This window comes from Corvus brachyrhynchos, unplaced genomic scaffold (genome assembly GCF_000691975.1).
Source record: "Corvus brachyrhynchos isolate BGI_N302 unplaced genomic scaffold, ASM69197v1 scaffold15, whole genome shotgun sequence".
NCBI lineage: Eukaryota > Metazoa > Chordata > Aves > Passeriformes > Corvidae > Corvus > Corvus brachyrhynchos.
In genome coordinates this window covers 2,037,451-2,045,759 of record NW_008238349.1, presented here as the reverse complement: position 1 = coordinate 2,045,759, position 8,309 = coordinate 2,037,451, and positions in this window count along the sequence as shown.

Sequence of the window (8,309 nt, the reverse complement as noted above, 5' to 3'; positions counted from 1 at the left end):
TAGCCAAACCTTGTTCTGTCTTGTGAATAGTCTGATCCCATTGTCATGTCAGATCCTCTAATCTTGATCCAAGTTTTGTCTGTTGATGTAATTAGGTTTTTCATTTGTTCCTGGCAAATTTCTGGCTCTTGGAGTTATTGGGATGGCTCTTGTGACTGCTGATGTGGAATGATCCATACGGTTCCTTGTGGCTTTAAACAGAAATATCTGTCAGAAACGAGCAATTCATTGGCAGAGTTTAGCAGTGAATAAATTTGCATGTCACAGCACTGCTCTTGCTCCAGAGTGGCTGAATTTGGTGAGATGTTCTTGGGGACTGCAGGGTCCATAGAGATCAGCTATCCCTGCCAGGAGAAGCTGTAGGAAGCACTGTGCTCTCTGGTGACCTTCACAGAAAAATGGAAATGGATGGTACTGACTCATTTTCATTCTTCATGTTTCCTTCCTTTCCTTTGCTGAAGAAGTTTCAGCATTTTCTTCTTGCTGGCTAAAGATGAACTTTAAATTTGATTTTATTTTTTTTATTTTTAAAGTCAGCAGGGACTTTTGCTGAAGTGTAGAGCTATGAGTTGAAGTACTGTCCTGAACAGAGATGATCTCTGTAAATTAGAGTCTCCCTTAAACTAATCTGGAAGGAGGGTACACATCTGTGGTGCTTATGTGGGAACTATATATGTATGCACACGTATATAAATAATCCCAAATTTCAGTTTCTTTTGGTCACCTTATGTTGCATTGTGCCAGCGATTCTTAAACAGTGTGGTTTCAAAAGAGAAGTTACTTTCTTGGTGCTGAGTCTGCCACCATTTAAGGCAGCAGAAATGCTTCACTGATTTAAGAGAGTGGCACTGGGGCAGTAAAGGAGTTTGTCAGTGCCTTTCTTTCTTCAGGCCGTTGCTCCCAAGGGAAAGACCAGGAGTCACCAGGCAAAGGGCATTAGTTTATGGATGTTTTAAATTACGTTGTGGTCACAGGCCTGTTCATGAACCTTCAAGGCAAAGCAAACAATTTCATTGTAATCCCTTTGCTGCAGGCACATTACAGAGCATTGTGTTCAGCTGGGGCAGCAGCTCTGCTGGGCTGCAATGGCTCGTGTGGATGTGATGTGGGAGCATTTGCTCACTGTGTGCCCACAGTGCCAGGGCTGCAGGAGAAACAAAATGCTGCTCTGCTTGGGCTGAGCCATGAACTGATACAAAGCCTGTGGATACCAGAGACAGGAGCTGCTGGCCAGGGCTGCAGGAGAAACAAAATGCTGCTCTGCTCGGGCTGAGCCATGAACTGATGAAAAACCTGTGGATACCAGAGACAGGAGCTGCTGGTACACATGTGGCACCACAGGAGTTCCTGCAGGAGGGCGTTTGGCAAAGTGGTGACAGGAGATTGACAAGATTGCTGCCAAAATCTGTTCCTAGTATTTATGTGGCCGAGTAGTCTGCTATGTGTTGGAGTAGTTGTGCTGCATGTCCTACCAAATACAGGCAGTGTAAATTTAAGTTGGATGGAACCTGTGACATGTGAAGTGTATGAACTGGCAGTACTGCCTTCATCCTGTTGGCGTAGGGCAGGTCAGGGCTCCACGTTTTACCTGCTGTGAGTCAGGAACTGCTGGAGTTTGTGACTCCAGCATGGACAAAACTGTGCAGAGTAAGGTGATTGTGGGGCTTTTCCTTTGAACCAGGGCTGGGAGCCCACTCTGGGTTGGTGACCCAGTGCAGTCCTTTTTTTTTGCATTCCTGGTTTCCTGGGGCAGCTCGGTGCTGCGGCAGAGCTACGCCTGTAGGACCACTAATGAGTGATTTATCCACTTTCTGGTGTCTCAGCTGGCAGCTGGTTATCAGTTGATTGATACTCTTTGATCTGCCTTAATCTCAAGTTCTCAAAATCCTGCTGAGTCTGTATCCATAAAACCCCTCAAAAATAACCAAAAACCCCAATCCAAACCAAAACCAACCACCCTAACAAAAAAAACTCAAACCCAATCCTTGATGAATTAAATTGTTTTCTCATTGAGTTCTGTATATAGCACATAGAGGTTATTCCAGTTCTCTTTACTCCAGATTCATAGGTAATAGGATGAGGTACTTTAGTAAATACTTCCTGCAGAAGATGTGAATTTTGGAGATAACAGCAATGTGTGAAGCCGAACTATGCAGTTGAGTTATCTTAGCTTTGATTTGCAGGGAAACTTAGATGTAGATTAAATGTGATTCTTAAACATTTTTGCTTTGACTTATAAAGTTGGAAAGTTATCCTTGGAAAATGGAAACCATGTTTTGTTTCTGTTCCGAATCATGTAATACTTGGATCAGTTTCTGCTGAGATAAGATTGTTTTGAGCTGAGATGGCTTGAATTACAAGGATGTGAATTTTGAGTGAAAAAAATGTTTTAATGGAAGCAGTAGAATTGGTCCCAGTGTCTTTAGTAAGATGAAGATTTTCAGTTAAAAGTTTTACATGTTGCAGAAGCCATACAGGTGCTCACTTTCCAGCTCTGTATCCAGGCACACCCAGGTTCCAGGTTTGACTTAAATGATCTGTAGTTAATTAGAAGCTCAGTTAGTGTTTGTACCACAAGTTTCAGTGTGAAGAAGTGATTTTTACCTCATTCTACACTAATTAGGCATGTTATCTCTAATTTTTGTGGCCGTCAAAAAAAGGGGAAGGCAAACTGATGTATAATACTTATAGGTTCAATAATAGATTGTCTTTAGAAGTCCAATTATCACTTAGGGGAGACTGCACATGCACAAAAAGCATACGTTATTTTAATGTGTAAATCAATAAAGCTGCCTTGTTTTTCTGTTTTTATTCCGGTATTGATGGGATTTATAAAAGTCTTTTTGAAAACAGCATCCTATCTGTCTTGGGTTTTCAGTAGGAGGATCAATCAATTTCATTGGGAGGGTTTTGAAAGACTATAAACCAAACAGATACGATCAGTGATTCTGAAAACCCAAGATTAACTCAAGTACTGATGTTTTCCAGCCAGGGCCTTGTATTCTTCTGGAATATGTGCTGAGCCAGCTGGGAGCTGTGCTCTGGTTAAACTCACCAGCCCCTCCCGAAACCAAAAGGCCTGGGAAATGCAGAGTTCGGGATGGTCAGCCCAATCACTCCTTCTGACTTTCCTGCCTTAGACTTTGTATTTAGGGAAGAGGGAAGGAAATAACACTAATATTTTAAAAACAGGGTAATGGGGAATAGGAAAAAAACCCAGTTTTTTTTAAATTACTTCTTCTCTTGTTACTACATGATGGCTGATTTTGCTGTGCAACAACATGGCACCCTCAGAAATAAAAGGAAAAAGAGCATCTGTACAGAGGAGCCCCCAGGATGAGTGTGTGTGGGGAGCTGTTCTCAGTAAAAGGGACTATAATGATTATATTTCTGAAATGATTGAGGCTAATAAATGTTGATATGTAAAAAGAAATGATCCTTTTTTATTAGTCCATTGAGGCAGGCTATAATTTTTTTATGTTCAAGCTCTGATCAGAAATTGAAGTGACATATGGAATCAGAATTGAAATACAGCTCCATGGAATACTTTGTCAGTAGGAAAAAATGCATATGATAAAGCTGCTGAATTTTTGGCATCAATTACAACACCAGCTTGTGAGCACTGGTGAGAGACATTTAGGCCCAGGTTTTAGCAGCATTGTGCTCTGAATGAAGAATTTCAGATAACTGCATTTCCCTTTTCTGTTCCAAGTATGTGTGGGTATTCTACAGGGTTTTTATTAGATTGAATTGTAATCAGGAGCAGTCATTACTTCGCTGCTTGGAAGAATAATTCCCAAGAACAGAAATTAGAGTGAAATTCATGCTTTTGCAAATTTAGAGCTCTTAAGCCTACCAGATTTTTCAGGATGTTTCACAGCTTGGTTCCAGTGCACATTTGAGAAGTGTTAAATACTCTCCAGCCCAAACAGAAATGCCCAGGTCTAGGGCCCAGGGGACTCTGAGTTCTGGTCTCTCTTGGCTGGAGCTGGTGTTAATGTCGTATTATCCTTTTTTTGGAGCGCACAAAGCTGAAGCCCAAAGATCTCACAACTTGCCTAGGACTGTGGTCAGATTCGATGGCTGATGAAATAAAAACCTTGACGATGCATAATTCCATCTTGGATGACAATTTTGAATGAAATTATCCAGTGGTACTCACTGAGGCTGGCACGTTCCACAGGGAGGATTGCAGGGTACAATGCCCATGTGGACACCTCCACCCAGAATGGCCTCTCAAGAGCTGAAAAACCTGCCCAGACCAATGGGACTCCAGAATGTGACAGTCCTTGTGGGGTCTGAAGGTAGAGTGAGTGTCATGGGTGCGAGTGTGCCCAGCTGGATGGACTCTTCAAGCAAATAGCCATCTGGTAGGAGAGTGAGACCAGCAGCAGTGTCTGGGGATCCACGTGATGGACAAGGAGCGTTGAGTGCTGCTGTCACAAGCTGAGCATGAGTCTTTCCTTAAGTCTTTGCAAGGGGAGGGTAAGTTTGCTTCCAGCCCTGGACTGAAGGACTCAACTAACTCACAAGACAAAGGAGATTGGGTTCTTCTCTCTGCTTGGGGCAGGAGGAGGAACCTTCTTCTTCCCCCTGCAATGTCCTTAGGTGACAGATGCTCTGTCCTGGGGCTGGAGAATGAGGAGGCAGAGAGTAATGGGCAAGTCCCAGGAAAGGCCAACCGTGCACAGTTGATCCAACCATCTACCCCCATTAGAACTGGTGCTCCCAGAAGAGGGGGTGAGTAACTGGAGACTCCTTGCTGAGAGGCCCCATTTGTCATCCAGACGGTGTCTCTAGAGGAGTCTGCCTGCTGGGAGCTTACATCCATGATGTCATGAGAGGCTGCTGAGGATGGTCAAGCCTGTGGGCTATCATTTATTCCTACTCTTTCAGGTAGGGTTGAACGGCACTGCAGAGAGGTGATGTAGAAATATCAAGAGGGACCTTGGAACCTCTTGATATTTCCGTTCCCTTGGAACGATGACACCATCCATGCTGTAATTATGCCTCCCCTGATGAGGGAGAATTTTAGAGTCTTTGCCAGGAGTCCAAGAGACGAACGGGGCTATCAGCCTTCTCTGCTTTCAGATAGTTGTTTATTAAGTCTTATCAGAGAAATAGAGCCACTTAACGTGACCCAGACATAGCACAGAGCAGAGAATGCAGGATGAATGCCAAATTATCAAGATTACACAGCCTTTTTAAAGGTAAATTAACCAATGGTCACTAAAAATGTACATTATTTTTACTTTTCCACCAATGTATAAGAAATCATCTAGTCACGTAGACAGGAACTGCGGAATTCTTTATCCAATCATCCCAAACTACTTCTACTGCAGAATATGGAGTAGTAGAAGAAGAAGAAGAAGATCTGGAGAACAACAACAATCCTCCATTTTGAAGTATTTTGCTTTTATCTATTTACTATATTAACAAACCCAAATTTTCTAAATTTTTCACCCTGTGACAATCTTACATAATATTCTATCACCTAGTTCACACCAGTGTAGATTCTAATTCTTCCCAGAGGGTAGGCAATTTTCTCCAAGGACGAAGGTCAAAACCAGTGTTGTCCAGGGGGGTAGAACCCTTCAAAACAGGCAGAGAAATATTCTCTGCACTCTGGGTTCCTACAGAACAATGTTCAGTGGGTCAGGAGATGAGGTTCTACTCCATCTTCCCAGTTGGAGAAGGGGATTTGAGAAAAGGGTGAGCTGAACAGGTGAATGACTGGTTGCATAGCTGGTGCCATGCTCAAGGTCTTGGGTTCTACGATTTTGGGCATACCTTCAAGAAACTGGGCCTGCTGACAATTTAGGGTCTCAGCTGGCCTAGTGGAGCAAGAGTGTCCTGGACAGCAAATTGGCTGGACTTAGCAACAGAGCCTTAATCTACATTTTAAAAAGATTCAAACTTTCAACGGTTACCCTTATTTGTAATATCTTCTGTAATTTCCTTTCCATTCTGTCTTAAACAGACTTCAAATTTTGAAATCATTATAATGCCTCAGTTATTGCAGCAAACATTGCACAGCTCAGACCATCTCACATCCTGACTGCTGGAGCAAGCTGAGAAGCACAGCAAAGAGCTGCTTCGGAGTTCATGTGTCAGAAGTTTGTTGCTATCATTTGCCACCTTGATGGGACTGCAGATATGTGTGTTAGGAGAAAGGATATTCCTGTAGTCACAGAGCTCCAAGCCTTGCTGTAAGCCTCACCCTGCCTCTCAGCTCAATCTGCAGATGAGAACACTGTTCTTCCTTTAACCATTGGTGACAAAAAGGTGTCAGATTCCTTGAGTGGTCTTAGTCCACGGCTCAGGCTGAACACCTTCCATCTGGGGTAAGAAAACTTCATCACTGTATAATTCTCACTGACTTATGTTGTGTTCCAGCTGCATCTTTCTTGAAGTCTGATCTTGTTACCGTGTTGGAATACTTATTTCCTGTACTGAGTCTGTCTGGACACTTCACCTATCTTGTTATGAATTTATTCAGAATAAAGTTTTGGTTCAACTGCTGACAGTAAAAAGGTTGTTGCACACCTTGATCCACAGATACAGTGCAGAGGTTGTAAATAAAAAGAACGAACCGACTGACATGTTACTGAGGAAAGTACAGGCAGCATAAGTTAGGAATGTTGTGTGGAATGGGAGCAGTAGTTGTCTGTATGTTGGCATTTTTTTATCCATTTGATTGGACCCTGATTTCTAGACACCTCATCCTCCTGTGCCATGTGATGTTCCTGTGAAGGTTCCTCAGTCAGCACCTCATCAAGCAGAAATCCAGTTCTTTCCTTTAGTGACTACGAGCCTCCTGCCCATATTTGTTCCTGCATCCATGGCACCAATTACCATTGTGTCAAAACAGGCCTGAGCTCTTGCTGACCTCTGTCAGAAAAACTCAAAACCCTTTATTTTGCAGGTCTGTTCTGAAACTAACACAGATGCAGTAGCATCTTGGTGCACCTGAAAGTATTTTCTAAACAAGCAAGAACACTTCTATGCAAGAAAATGGTCAGATTAGTGTAAATTGTAACCCTCTCAGATGGCTGACCATTGAAAAGTGAAAGCCTGAGATAGCAAATGTGGGTTGTGTATCCTTAGTTATTAGGTAGGCTGTGCCTTGGGATTCTACCTGTGAATCAGGGCCACATTGTGTGTCATATGTGCAACTTCAGGGGAGGCAGATGGTCCCACCCAAAGTATATAACAGAAAAAATCCAACAGCTGGAAACAAATGGAGTAGCAGAGGGAAAGGGTGAAGTGGAACTGGTTAAGTGTGGAAGCATGTGCCCTCAGCACATCCACAACCTCTTTGCCCTGAGTGGGATCCCCCAGTCACTGCCTGGTAGAGGTGTTAATGCCACCTCTAAGTGAAAGCAGGAGAAACCCAGGAATTGGGCAGAGCCCTACTGTTTCCCCTTCTGTCCCATTTCTTGATGTTAAGAGTCCTTTCTCGTCCAGGGTGACTTCAGTACGGTGACTGGTGGTAGTTTATGAGGAGCTGTCTTTCAAGGGCACAGATATTTCACAGAGCTTTTAAATTTTTTTCCTTCCTACTCTGTAAAGCTCTTTCCAGTCTCTCTCCTCTAAGTTTAAAGTGCCATGTGCTCTGTGCTATTCCAAGCTTTTCTTTTGGCAGGGAGAGAAAGGCAGGCCTGTTTTGCCGTAATAGTCACCCTCATTCACTGAGGGTGCCATGTGTTGTGTTTTTGAGCCAGACATATTTCTGATTGTGTGATACCTAAACCTACTACCCGATATTTCCCATGCTTAGGTTTCAATAAAAGCCATTCCAAGTTGCCTCTATTCCAAACAGAGTGTGTAATCTTTTTATTATGCCTGGCCTGGCTTGCTGGGCACATGAATAAACCTGGCTGTGTATCATGATGACTGTTTGTATTGCCTGACAATAATTGGAACAGAGGTAAATACAATCAGTGTTTTGTCTTCCCTGAGATTGGACTCATCAGCAGATGGGGAATGCTGCCATTCTTTCTTTATTTTTGGCATAGACCTGCATAGCTGACAGACCCCTGTCTACAATGGAAAGAGGTGGTTCAATGAGGTTTAAGAAAGAACTAATAGTATGTCAGTTACTTCTGCAATGCTTGGAATGTGGTTTAATTTGATAATTTAAATGTATTTTTTTTTAATCTTAAACCTGCTTTATTACGTACCTCCTGGTTTGACATCTGTGTAGCAAAATGTGAGCATTTGGAATATGCAAACTGAAATCAAAGTGTAAAATTCCCTTTGAAGCTTAGTTTCTTGCTCTTTTCCCTCCCCACCTTTTAATATTCGGC